We start from the raw sequence: 14,817 nt of genomic DNA on the forward strand, positions 1-14,817 counted from the left end.
TGACGCTTGTGTGTGTTTGCCTGACTTCTGATGAAGTATGTTCCGTGTACTTTACTGGTGATAATGTCATTCATTAAAGAAAAAAAAGGAGTAGCTCAGTGGTAGAATACAGGACTGGCACCCAGTGGACCTGGGTTCGAGCCCCACTGTGCAATTGGTGCTAGGTCATGCCAGCTTTAGGCAAGTTTGACAAGTTACAAGCAGAGGCGTAACTCAGTGGTAGAATACTGGGCTGGCACCCGGGTTCGACTCCCCTCTGCGTCATCGGTGCTAAGTTTTTTTTTTCTCAATTCACGGCTGTGGTTACGGACACGGGTGGCGGCGGCGGCGGACAACTGCGCGTGACCCGAGTTGTGATCTCATAACAGATTTCGCTGTAAAACGGTTTTGCGGGCGCGTAGCAAACGTCCTCTAGGCTTAGGCGTATGTTCGGTGAGCAAGCAACACTGTAAAAAAAGGAAGAGGGATAGTGGAGCGAGGAAGAAGAGAAAAGGAGGAGGATATGTAGGGAAAGAAGGAAAACTGGGAAACCGCGCGTGCGCGCCACCGCCACTCCGCGGTCGTGCGTGCCCTCCGAGATCAGCTACACACGCTGCCGCGCTCTCGCTTCGCGGTTGGACATTCGACGCTTGCAGTGGACACCGGCGCGGCGTGCTTTCCGAATTACGGCTACCTGTGCGGGTGAGTTGGCCGACTTTCTAATAGTTTCTCTTTCAGCATCTTTCATCTCTTTCTTTTTCATTACTTTTTCTGGAAATGTTTTTTTTTTCCGACTTCAGGAACAGCAAATCTCGCAAATGAGAACTTACCCAGCAATGCAACTTCAAAACCAGTGAGAATTTATGACATTTGTTGCAAAATATATGTAACAATGAAAATATAAAGCTTTTGAGCCCCTTTCTCAGTTCTCGGAAACCGAACAAGTCACAAGTCAATGAGTGGCTTCGTCAGGCACGTTCAATAATTTTTGTGACAAGATGCTTGTTGCCACTTCAGAGGAGGAAGTTGTGGGGTTCGCGAGATGCGCTGATGCTCGACCTGTTCAGCCTCGCTGGCATACTCGAAGGTCAAGAATGTGTTCTGTACCGCATTAAGTCCTTTAAGCTCTTTACCGGAAGGGTTTGCCCCTTCAATTCTAATGTAATCTGCTAGAATTTCACGTTTGCCATCTCTTCAGCAGGTGGCATATTTATATCAGCTACTGCTACTAAGCCTTAGTCAACCGAGCGCACTTCAAAAGAGACACAGGAATGGCAATATTTGTCCACTTTCGGTGAAGAGGCCAAATTATGTTTTTAATGTTTGCTGCGTCAAATGAATAACACGCAAAAGCAGCACGCTATTGCTTGATGCATTTGTTAAATAGTGGGTGAGTGAGTGAATGAGTGAGTGAATTTTTGAAATGTCTAAAAACGTTTTGTGTAAACATATACTTTTTTGTGACGTCGTGGATACCACACACTGGTTGCCGCTTTCGCAATGCCAACTACTTTCGCATAAACTCAATAACCAAAATGACATGGAAGTTTAGCGGCGTGCTTCACCTCTTTTTTATATACTTATTTACTTACAGCAGACGTGAACATCGCGTGTCATGCAAACCAATGAGACTGGAGCTTTGCAAAGTAAAAAAATATACATGGACAATGTATCCAACAATGTATTCGAAAATGTATCCGACCAATGTATCCGACCTCTTACCAAAGCTATGTCGCATATTTTAAAGATTAGTGTGCTCAGTGAGGAGTGAATAATCGAGGATCCCCTTTCTGAGTCCTGTTTCTCTGCTTTTCATTTTATTGGCAAGGATGACAGCTTTCCGAGGCATTGGGAAGACTGTGCAATCGTCTGCTGTCGTTGCAGGTCATACTTTATGACTAAATGTTAGCCTGCCGCATTTCCAGCGCAGTGATTTAACGCGTACGCCAGTATGACCTACATGGTTGAACTTGTAGCTGTGTCCTTAAATTCTGATCTTAAGGCTCACAGTGATGCTGAACGTTGTTTATTGCATTGTGTTGTGTCCTTTACAAATCTAAAATGTCTTGGCGATGCACTTTATTTTAGGTCACAGCCTTACAGTAAATGTACGCTCCAGCCGGAACTATCCCGCCCACATTTAGTTTAGGCAGATGTCCTGTCCAATCACATTTGCCAGTTTCTCGTACGTTACAAAACTTTCGCATATTCAATGAAGGTGATATCCCCGTTCAGACTTATGTTCATGTCCCTGCATGGTTCTCATTTGAAAACTCCTATTTTCTGCCAAATTTCAGCAATAATTTCAAAACCACTGTTCAGCCAAACATAGTGTTGTGGGTATAGAATGAGAATCGTTTAGTTATAAGTAGGTAATAATGATAACTTTTTAGTTATAAGTATCTGTATTATTTATATTAGTAAACAAAAATTACCTAAGGAGTGCACGGAAACCACGTAGCCACATAACAGGTGCACCGACGTTCTGGATGTGGCACAGTTTTATTTACTTATAGGTTAGAAGTAGGGCTTCATGTTTCTGGAGGTTTTTTTTTTTCAGTTCGGAGGGGGCTTCTTAAAATTTCGCTTTCTGGAAATTTCATTGGAACTTATTCAATGCCAGCCCCTAATACCACAAAATTTTGTGTTTAATTTTCCACTACAAGTTGTTCAAATGGGTGGTTATTAATTCAATTTTCAATAAACATGCACAGCATTGTTTCCAGATAACCCTGTTTTTTTTCATATTTTCATTTTTCTCCCTTCCCATTCATTAGGCCCGTTAAACATGCATTTGATATTCACCGCTATAAACTCGCCAAAGTGTGCTTTTGGTGTGCACGAACTGGTCAAGCTGCTTCTCAGTGTTTTCTCCAAGGCAGCATTCCCAATCATCTTGATAAAAAGTGAAATACATTTCATTATTATTATTTTAAATACTACGAAGTATTAGATAATATTACGATATTCGACCACGAAAATATTCGAGTGGATTGAGTGTATTTTAAATGTATGAAAGGTTTCAATGCACTATTAGATATATGCACAAGCACAAATATTTGAATCCAAAAAGCCTACGTTCGTTCGTATAGGCTACGTCTTTAAAGTTTGTTGTAAAAGACGCAAGAAGACTTTACGAGGTTGTTGTGGCCGAGATGAAGGTATACGCTCCTTTCAAATAATGAATCTCAGCTTTGAAAATGCCCCTAAAACATTGAGAGCATTTTAAAATCATAGTTTATCGGAGAAACTCAATTTCTCGAAAATTTTACCTGCGAGCGCATGAAATTTTCTTCGGATTTAACCAAAAACACGGAGCCCTAGGTGGGACCCACAACATTGTCTCCGCATGCCGGAAGAATGATAAGGTGTTTCAGCGTGGGCGCTGGATATCCAGAAGGGAGTTGTCTCAAATTCTTGTCAAGCTTCAAGAGGCTCAAACTTTGCCTGTCGTCGGGATCGATATTTTCATTCCAGGGCGTCGTGTTGCAAGGTAGAAGGATTGGTGCGGTGCGGCACCTGGGATTCGCTCAAAAGCCGCTTACGTCCGTCGTGCTGCGCACCGTGACTTGGAAGCCTGTCTGCGTTCCGCTTCAAAGAGCAGAAAAAAAAAGCAGAGCATCAGTAATGAAGCGAAAATACCCCTTCTCGTACCCCTGAGTATACCGGGAGAAGAAAAAAGGGTGCAGTTTTGAAAAAAAAACATACTAAATAAGTTTTCATCTTGTGTAAACAAACAAACAGAAGAGAGAGTGGTTACCACTAGAAACCGAATTATAGACAAATGCCTATTTTCTTTCTTTCGTTCTTATTGTGCTATTTTATTATATGAGCATAAACTAAAGGCAAAGAAGAAATTTTAAAGTGCTTTTGTCTATAAATGCCTGTTCTTAAAGTTTGCGCATAAATTTCTAAACGAACCTCTAATTGCCAATTTTCAAAATCGGAGGCCAAAAGGAACGCTATTTCACCTGAACTTTCATTTTCGAGTTCGATTTAAGACTGGTATTTATGTTGCCGGACAAAATTTAGCTTTCGAAACTCCGGGGGGTGCAACCTGTGCTCTATTTCATGGTACAAGGCACCCCGCCATGGTGCTCTAGTGGCTAAGGTACTCGGCTGCTGACCAGCAGGTCGCGGGTTCAAATCCCGGCTGCAGCGGCTGCATTTCTGATGGAGGCGGAAATGTCGTAGGCCCGTGTGCTCAGATTTGGGTGCACGTTAAAGAACCCCAGGTGGTCAAAATTTCCGGAGTCCTCCACTACGGCGTCTCTCATAATCATATGGTGGTTTTGGGACGTTAAACCCCACAAAATCAATCAAATTAGTCTCGCATCTCGCTCGATACAAAGTTAAAAAATAACACGCATGGATCTAATTTGTATGTTTTAATACTTATGTCCACTTTCGTTCCTCTATTCAGGCAACGCATTACTAAAGGTACACACGTCATCTCGAATAATTCTCGCAGTGTCACGTACTACTTTGACGCACGCAGGACCATTCATTGTTGCATACGTCCCCTCCATGTTGGGGCGCGCGCCCGTGCGATGAAGGTCAATCGGGGTTCAGTCTCATATTTCACCTCTTTGCGGTGCGCCTAGCATTGCAAATCTTGGCAGTGTGATTGCGAGCGCCCGGTGCATATTCTTTTTGCCTGCTCGAAATTCTCGAACCTGCTGAAGGTCCCCTTATGGTGTCCACGTACAGAAGAGAAATAAACCTTGTGCGGTTAGACCACCTTTATACGGAGAAGCCACGAAGCGTTAATAGGCCTTCTGGCCTAATAACGCTTTGGATATTTGCTCCTGTGTTGCCCTTCTTACCAATTCTGGAAATGAAGAGACCCAGCAGCGTTTTTATTCGACGTTGGACACTTACCTCACCATGCTGGACTAGAAAACGAGAGACCGTAGTCCACGAGCCCCGCAGGGGAAAGAAAAAAAGCGTGGCTATGCTAAGCCATGGGCGCCATTGTAGCACCATGAAAGAAAACATTTTTTTTTGCTTTCCTGTCATATACACAGATCCTACACGTATAAATTCGTAAATTTGTATTTTATCGGAGTTTATTCTGCCTTCATTTACGATTTTGGGGTCCTACAACAGTGTCTTGCCCGCCTAGTTTTGGCGCCTAAAACCCAATTTTTCAGTGCCTAGAAATCCGGCCTCTAGTTATCACTTGGCCAGACACAGACATGGAACTATGCAAGCAAGCTGGCGCTGTCTATAGGTTGAAACCAGCTGAAACATGGGCACTAGAAAGTCTTAGAAGGATTTACCAGAATTGACTAACTTGTCTTCAAAAGTGTATGGGTGATTTCGGGTTGATTGCTTTTATACTGATTCTTTTTCTCTGTCCATTCAGTGCAAGAAAAAAATTTCAGATACCACGTACGTACAATGGCAATCGATGATATGCGAAGCACGAATGAGCAAGGTTGTTATGCCACTTTAAAATCAGCCCAACGTTACGACGTGGACGTAAATCAAGCCGTACATGACTTCCATGTCATGATTATCATTTTTGGACGTGTCATTTACCTTCGTCGTCTAGTTAAGTCACGTGATACTAAATTTGGTATTTCTGGAGCTAGCAAAACGGCCATGAGCACGCAATGAGCGTAGGATGTAGCCATGTTTTACATGACACGCACGTAAAGGTTTTTTATGTTTGACCGTGTAATTTACTATCATCGTCTGTTCGCGTCTATAACACTATTTTGGTATCTCTGAAGGTCACGAGAAGATCGTGAGCGTGCTCTGAGCGTTGCATGTAGTCATGTTTTACATGACAAGCATGTCATGATTATCATCTTAGGACGTGTCATTTAACTTCGCGTCACGTAATACTAAATTTGGTACATGTGAAGCTAGCGAAACGACCGCTAGTGCACGATGAGCGTGGCTTGCAGTCATGACTTGCATGACATGCATGTCATGATTTCTACGTTAGGTTCTGTTATTTATGCCTGTGATTTAAGTCTTAGGGTCTGTGAATTATATACCATACTAGTTTTGCAATTTGTCATGTGAACGAAACCACCGCAAAAGCAGCAAGACTATGAAATGTAAATTAGGACATTCATGACATGCATGTCGTGATTTTCATGTTATTACTAGTCAGTTGTACTCGTTATACAGTCACGTTATATCATATCAATTTTGGTATAGAGAGTATTATCTAAACAGCCTAGAGAGCTAAACGTTGTAAGCAGATAGATAGATAGATAGATAGATAGATAGATAGATAGATAGATAGATAGATAGATAGATAGATAGATAGATAGATAGATAGATAGATAGATAGATAGATAGATAGATAGATAGATAGATAGATAGATAGATAGATAGATAGATAGATAGATAGATAGATAGATAGATAGATGCTAAAAGTGCTTGCAGCACGCCTAGAAATGCTTAACATTTGTTTACGCTGCATCTGAAGAAGAGAAGAACCTGACAGAATTTGCTGCAGGTGACGCATATGGCTACTGGCGTGACGACCTCGAACTCGATATTGTGCAGTAAACAGTAGCATGCACGTCGCGCACCGAGTGTGTAAATATCCCCGAATAGATTCTGTTCTCGTGCCAGGGAAACCCTACATGCTTACTTCAAACATTGACGTCATTGACAGAAGCGAAAGCAGTGGGAACGTCATGAGGGCGAGTCGCTGAGCACATGTGCTGTGCACATTCTTAAGTGTCGCAGAAGTGGAGATGTATTTAGCGCACATTTAGAACTGATATGTGGGGTTTAACGTCCCAAAACCACATTTAGAACTGCACCAATCAGTGCACATTTTTTTAAATGCGAAGCATTTCTTAGCAAACTTCGGCGACATTGAGCTTATCTATCTATCTATCTATCTATCTATCTATCTATCTATCTATCTATCTATCTATCTATCTATCTATCTATCTATCTATCTATCTATCTATCTATCTATCTATCTATCTATCTATCTATCTATCTATCTATCTGTGTAGCCGCTTTCGTTTGAGTGCACTCTTAGTCACCCCCTCACCTTGGCGTGAACCAATTTTTGCATGGGAAGGTATGATGGTTGGACAAATATTACGCGTTGGTCAAGACATGAATAATGTGACAATCCCGTCGCGTACGTAGTCAAACACTTTCTGCCTGACAGTTGCACATACCCACGGGAGCGTATGTGCCGCTGGTATGCGGGTATGCGCCACAGGTTATTGACACCTAGTATCTACCCAGGACCCATCATCACCCTTCATCTCTCTTTCCTTCCCCCTTCCCTTATCTTCTGTGTAGAGTAGCAGGCTAGAGCGAACTAGCTCAGGCCGACCTCTCTGCCTTCTAATAAATTCTCACTCACACACATACACAGGAATGACGAGAACACACATGGGCAGTTTTAACGCGCGACCATTAAGAAATACCCAACATCGGTAGCGTCGACCCGACGAATGCAAAGAATAAACACCAGGGTCCCTGCTGGAATCAAACCCATGCATTATGCGTGGCAATGACGTCTTGTACCACAGGGCTACGCTATGTTTCGTAACTACTTTTCAAATAGACGCTAATCTTCGTGAAACGTCAATAGTGGTTGCAGTGCTACCTACCCAATTTTAAAATCATTATATATGTACTCCTTTCATACATCCGTCATGTCAGTTTAACGTGAATTGTAGTTATTTGGGATGTTAAACCCCACATATCAATGAATTTCGGTTAGGCGCCATGAACTGAAATTGATTTATGTAGCAGTGTTCAGGACCAGCATCTTCGCGAGCATCAGCGCTTCATATCAACTTTTGGTGTTGGTAATACGCATGTTTCCAGTTGGCATCGTTTCGCAAGTGCAAAAAGCTGGTTATATCAACATTTGCCACTTTTCAACATATATAATAGTATCTCGGCTCGTAAAAACTGAGACACAGGACGAGGGATGGGGCGAAAAGAGAGTGGTAACTTTCAACAAAATTTTATTGCCCAGCGCACGCATATATATATATATATATATATATATATATATATATATATATATATATATATATATATATATATATATGTATGTGTGTGTTCCATGAATATGTATATTTATTTCAATCTGAGACCCGAGTGACACTTCTTGACCTTATATTTATGTTTCATCATATGATGCCCCTCGTTTAAAGCTCCGAAGTAGCTGGTGGCATATCGAATCACGAGGCTGCCGTACTCACCCTGAACTCATCATCCCATTCCTCGGAAAGTAATTTTGTGAAATTGGTTTCCCACTTTCAGGCGGTCGACGACGTGGCCGTTTGGGAACATCTCGGAAACTCTTACGACTGGATTTCTTCACTCCATCAGTCCGGGGAAACTGCGGATAATTTATGGGCATATTTTTCGAACGTGGTCTCGTATTGCATGGAAAATTTTATTTCCGTGCAAAAATTATCAAAAAAGAAAAACCCTTGAATCACGAGAGTAATAATTCAAGTGAAGCGGAAACTAAAGCGACAAAGAAAAGCCCTTTCAAGCAATCCTTCGCCTGAAAACAAATGCACTATTCAAAGCCTAAGCAAACAACTCAGAAACTTGGTAACTTAATCTAAATTCAGATTTTATAACTTTAGGCTCGTCAAATTTCTGAAATAAACTTCTGCAAAGTTTTGGCGCTATGTCTACCCGCAAACAAGATCGATAGTGTCACTAGCCTCCCGGAATAACACTACTTGTACCGAATAATTTAATTCGTTATAAATGCGAAGCATTTCTTAGCGAACTTTGGTGACTTTGAGCGCATCTATCTATATATCTATCTATCTATCTATCTATCTATCTATCTATATATCTATCTATCTATCTATCTATCTATCTATCTATCTATCTATCTATCTATCTATCTATCTATCTATCTATCTATCTATCTATCTATCTATTCTAGCCACCTACGACTTTCAGCCCTTTTGGCCGTTTCGATAATGGTATCGATACCAAACTTGGTATGGCATAACATCACTGTGTGAAGAACATATTTGAGTAGTGATAACATGAATATCATGACAGGTATGTCATGGATGTCATGATTTACATTTCATGGTCCTTCAGCTCTTGCGGTGGTTTCGTTCACATGGCATGTTGTTAAACTGGTATGAAATGACATGATTGCATGGCAAACACAAGCGACAGACCCTAGTATAAAAATCATGACAGGCGTGTCATGTAACAACATGACTACATGGCACGCTCACGATGCTCTCCCGGCCATTTCGCTAGCGTCTCTTATACCAAATTTGGTATTACGGTACGTGAATGTATTGCGAAGGTATGTGGTTAGTGCAAACGTGATAATCATGAGATGCGTGTCATGTAACAACATTACTACATGCCACGCTCATGATGCGCTGGTGGACGTTTAGCTAGCTTCACTTACACCAAATTTGGTATAACGGGACGTGAATGGATGACAAAGGTATGATACTGGTGCAAAAATGATGAACATGAGATGCCTGTCATGTAACAACATGACTACATGCTACGCTCATGATGCACTCGCGGCCGTTCCGCTAGCTTCACAAGTACCAAACTTGGTATTACGCGACGCGAATGGACGACATAGGTGAATGACACATCCGAACATGATAATCTCGACATACATGTCATGTAACTACATGACTACTTGCCACACTCATGATGCGCTCGAGGCCGTATCGCTAGCTTCACATATGCCACATTTGGTATTATGTGACGTCAGTGGATGACGAAGGTATGTGACACGTGTAAACACGATAATCATGAGATGCGTGTGATGTGATAACATGACTACATGCCACAGTCAAGCCGCCAATACATTTCGACGTGACACGGTGCGCGTGCTCGCTGGCGTTCATTTCGTGGTGTCACGCCTGCGTTGCCACGCCACGCGCCGCTCCGGCGCGTTTCAGCGCGTCCAGCGTCCCTCCGTCACGAAAAAATGGAGACGCAGTGTTGTCTGGGTAACGCATGCTGCATAATGCAGCATGCGACATGCTGCATAAATGCTGACATGCTGCATAAATGTTACATGCTGCATAAATGCAGCATGTCGCATTTTGCGCCGGTTGCCGTCGGGCTGCACCGAGTGACGCTGGTTGCTAACGTCGCGTCGCTGTGCCCAACGTGCGCGCGCGTCAACGCTACAGTGGATTATATTGAGCCCTTCGTGATTAGCTCGTGGCCGTTTTGCTAGCTTTACATATACCAAATTGGGTGTTACGAGACATTAATGGATGACGAAACATATGACTGGTGCAAGCATGATAATGCTGACACGCGTGTCATGTAACATGACATCATACCACTCTTATAGTGAGCTCGCGGCCGTTTAGCTAGCTCCACAAATACTAAAGTTGTTATCACGCAACGTGAATAGAGGATGAAGGTAAAGGACACATCCAAACATGATAATCATGACACGGAAGTCATGTACGGCATCATTTACTTCCACTTCGTAACGTTATGTTGATTTTGAAGTGACATATCAACCTTTCTCGTTCGTGCTTCGCATTTCATCGATTCCCACTGTACGGAGGATCTGCCAATTTTTTCGTGTCGGTTTCCACCCGAAATAATGATATGGTGGTCGCTTTCGCTGATGAGTCAGTGCGGTTTCCCATAGAGAACTTAGAAATTGCCGCCTGAAGCTCATCTTTCAGACATCGCTCAACGCTGGATGCTTTCCGCATCAGTGGAAGCATGCGCAGATCATACCTGTACGCAAGTTTGCCTGTAAATCTGGTGGTAAAAACTACAGACCAATAGCTTTGATTTATACTTGCTCGAAAGTGCTCGAACACGTTGTTGCTAATCATCTGATTACATACCTTGACTATCACAATTTACTACACCCACACCAACATGTTTTCCGCAAAGCTCTATCAACTATTAGTCAGCTAATCGAACTAGTGCACAACTTCACCCAAACCATAAACTCTCGTAGTCAAACAGATATCATAAGCTTAGATTTTTCTAAAGCTTTCGATAAGGTGTCGCATCCTAAATACTACAGAAGATTGCTGTGATTTTCAACAGCGCTTCCATAAGCCAGTGGTTTCATTCATACCTTCATGGGCGTTATAAATTTGTCCGTTCAGGATTTTCACAATCAACCACGCGCCCTGTCCTCTCATGAGTCCCTCAGGGGAGCGTGTTGGGGCCTGTATTGTTTTTATTTTCATAAACGACCTACCCCGCGCACTCATAGTGCCAGTCAGGCTATATGCGGGTGACTGTATATAGTATAAACACGTACACCCTCAGATCAAGTTGAGCTTAATGCAAATCTACAAATATTTAAACGCTGGTTCAAAAACAGTCAAATGAAATTAAATTTAAATAATACAGTCTACATGTGCGTCTCTCGCAAAAAAAAATGTCTTCCCCTTTCAGTATTTTGTTGGCAACCACATTCTAATGAACGTCAAAGAGTTTAAATATCTTTGTTTGATAATTACGCATGACCTCTGCTGGGATACCTACATCGAAAATGTAACTTCTAAAGTCAATAAGCCTCTCTGGGCGCTTAGGCGAAACCTAAGATACGCATCTACAGATATTAAAAGCCTATAGCATACAAAACGTTGATACGCCCTATTCTTGAGTATGCTAAAATTGTATGGGACCTTTATACACAATCAAACAAAATTAAACTGAACAGAGTATGCAGAGCCTTGCTTCGAGGTTTATTTTTAACAAGTACAAGATATGCTATTCACCTTCTGAGTTGTGCAAACGTGTTGACCTTTCCCCACTCGAAGTCCGAAGCTCTTTTGAGCGACTGAAGTGTCTCTATAAAATTATACACCACAAGGTAAAAATAAATTGGGATGAATACTTTGAAACTAAACTCAATCAAACTTCTAGACATCGCCATAGCACGTATATTCCCCCGCCGTTCACCCGAAATAATTGCTTTATATTTAGCTTTTTCTCTAAAACCATTGCTTAATGGAAATTCTTACCCAATGACATTGTAGCCTCGCCTACCTTAGACATTTTTGGAACAGAATTAATGAGTATCTGAAAGCATGACCCCATTTATCAAACCCAATTTCTCTTGTGTGAGCTGTTTGCATCTATAAGGTTTTTTTTTAAGAAGTGTGTCCACCCTATTGTAACTGTAACAGTTCCCAAGTGTCTCATATTCGTTGTACAGTACTGCTAGTACCCTGATGTTATAAATATATGTTTTATATTGTCAAAAGTGCGATATAACCGATTATACAATATTCTTTCAAGTTTTTTTTTGTTTCTGTACGTAAATTGTCAGTATGTTTACGTTGTATCTTCCACTCCTGTACTATAGCCCTAAACAGGGCTGACAGTAATAATGAATGAATAAAGAAATAAAGAAGAACAAGTTATTTTAAGATTGAGGAGACGTCACACGACCTGCCCCTGCATTCTTAGCCTACAGGGCATTCGTGAGCTGAGTTTATCGATTTTCCTGGTTTGTTCAATCAGGAGTAGACTTGGTAGATTTATATGCGGGGTTTAACGTCCCAAAACCACCATATGATTATGAGAGACACCGTTGTGGAGGGCTCCGAAATTTTTGACCTTCCGGGGGTTCCTTAACGTGCACCCAAATCTGAGCACTCGGGCCTACAGCATTACCGCCTCCATCAGAAATGCAGCCTGCGACCTGCGGGTCAGCAGCCGAGTACGTTAGCCTGTAGAGCACCATGGCGGAGCCAGGATTAGAGTAAACAAACTGACAAGTACTTACAGTATAGAACTGTGCCCACGCATAGGCAAGTTTTGAACCTATGTGTTTCTTTCTTTCGTTCCCTCCTCATTCTTTCAACAGTAGTTGACAGCAAATCAGATTAAATGATTTGTAGGGTTTAACTTCCCAAAACCACGATATGTTTATGAGAGACAGGACAGCAAATCAGTACATTTTGCTACAGTGCTTACTTTACTACAGTGCGAAAACCTCGCGCTGTTTCCGGTACGCGCTCCTTAGCATTATTCGCAAAGACTTTGTTTCATTGCTGGCTCGAGCACGTCGCACCTTCCCAGCAATGCTGTAATCCCAAAGAAGTGTCTGCCGCACGCGCACTGGTCTTTTCGGGTAATTTAATTAAATACTGCGCCCAGTGCAAGGACACGGTGCCCATGCCACCACCCCCACACCGCCTACCAAGTTTCGGGCCTCCTAGTGGAGCTAGCCATGCGCGGTACCGCCGGTGAAACGGCCCCATCATCTAGCAGGCCTTGGCACCAACGACGCAATCAACTTGAAAAACGGACCCTCTTGCGGCACGGCGACTGCTGGCTTCGCCTCGTGCCGACATGCAGCGTTGGTCCACCGCCCCTTAAATATACGGCGCTCCGCTCCCTTTCGTGCGCCGCCGGTGGGCATGCTGAACGTGACCAGAAGCGAAGTGTTCGCATAACGCTTTGCTACGTGTTAACGGCTCAGGTGAGCCACATCAATTAACAGATTTCACGCCGGGGCCTCCACACTGGCTATTTGCTGAAACTTTCGCTATAGGCTGGAGACGTAACTTTTGTTGAAGGCGATGGCTGGTCGTTTTAGAGCGGAGTGGTCGTGATATGAAACGCAGATTACTGAGGCACTCTTCATTAACTTGTATTTCTTAGTATTCCCATTCTAGGCCTCTGAAAACCTCCTGCAAGCACGTGGTGAATAGCATTGAGGAGATCATATCTCTTTCTTTTTCGCCTTTCTTTGTTGGTATTCTGTCGCTTTATTTATGGAGCATTAGGGTCACAGTTCATCCTCTTGAGATTGATTCTAGGATGTTTATATATGTTTCGTCAACGCCCTTATAACGCAGTGTCTGCATGAGTCCCGATATCTGTACTGAACTAAATCCGTTCTTGTAATCTGTGAAGACTGGTTTGGTGTATTATGAGCAATACTCTATCACCTGATTGACAGTACGAATGTGGTCGATTGTTGAGTAGGCTGTTTAAAATCTTGCTTGTTCCTTTCGTTGATTGAATTGTATGTTTTGTCGTAATGATGTTAGCGTTTGATTTTGTGAATAACATGTATATGATGGAGAGAAAGCTGACCGGCCAGTAATCGTTGAAGTTCTTGTCGTCCCCTTCCTAATAGATTAAGATGATGTTAGCATTCTAGAAATATTCTGCCCTACCCATCCGGAGACATTTCGTAAACAGGGTTGCTAGTTTTTCTAACACTCCATCTTTCAGCAGATCTGACATTGCATTGCCGAGTAACTCAGGAGAGAAAATGCAATTCATGATTACTTAATTAGGCAAGGAGAGCAAAAAGGTAGATCTTAAAATAATCTGCAGAAAATGAAAGTAATGTACAATATCTCGGAAGAGAACAGTGCTTCGAGATACGTAGCAGTGCACTTGTAGTTGTGAAAGTGTACCTCTACTTAAGACAGCTAGAAACTGCGGAGCCAAACCACGACAATAAAGTTACCAGGAGAGTAAGAATAAGGTGGAGCACATTTGACAAGCATTTTAAAATCATGAACGCGACATTGCCACTATCCCTCAATAGGAAGCTATACAGCCACTGCATCTTACCAGTACTTGTAATCCTCCAGAAACCTGGAGGATTACAAATAAGGTTCAACTCAAGTTGAAGACGATGCAGCGAGCACTGTAACGGAAGATGATAGGTGTAACCCTATGGAAGAAGAGAGCAGAGTATCACAGGAAACAAACTAGTGTAAGGATATCATAGTCGAAATCAAGAAGAAGAAATGGTCTTGGGTAGGCCACGTAGCACGAAGCCAAGATAACCGCTGGTCATTAAGGGTAACTGACTGAACTCCCAGAGAAGGCAAGCGGGTGAGGGGGAGACAGAAAGGGGGGCAG

At 42.5% G+C, this 14,817-nt stretch overlaps 1 protein-coding gene across 1 annotated transcript in view; it reads left to right on the forward strand.

Annotated features, from left to right (window-relative positions):
- Positions 1 to 568: 568 nt before the first annotated feature.
- The window catches only part of LOC119159397 (cephalotocin receptor 2), a 42,532-nt gene continuing 28,283 nt past the window's right edge, over positions 569 to 14,817 (forward strand). The window contains exon 1 of the mRNA XM_037412138.2: positions 569 to 681. The gene's annotated coding sequence lies outside the window, so the exon portion shown is untranslated. The remainder of the gene's footprint in view (positions 682 to 14,817) is intronic.

Source organism: Rhipicephalus microplus, chromosome 1 (genome assembly GCF_043290135.1).
Source record: "Rhipicephalus microplus isolate Deutch F79 chromosome 1, USDA_Rmic, whole genome shotgun sequence".
In the NCBI taxonomy this organism is placed as follows: Eukaryota; Metazoa; Arthropoda; class Arachnida; order Ixodida; family Ixodidae; genus Rhipicephalus; species Rhipicephalus microplus.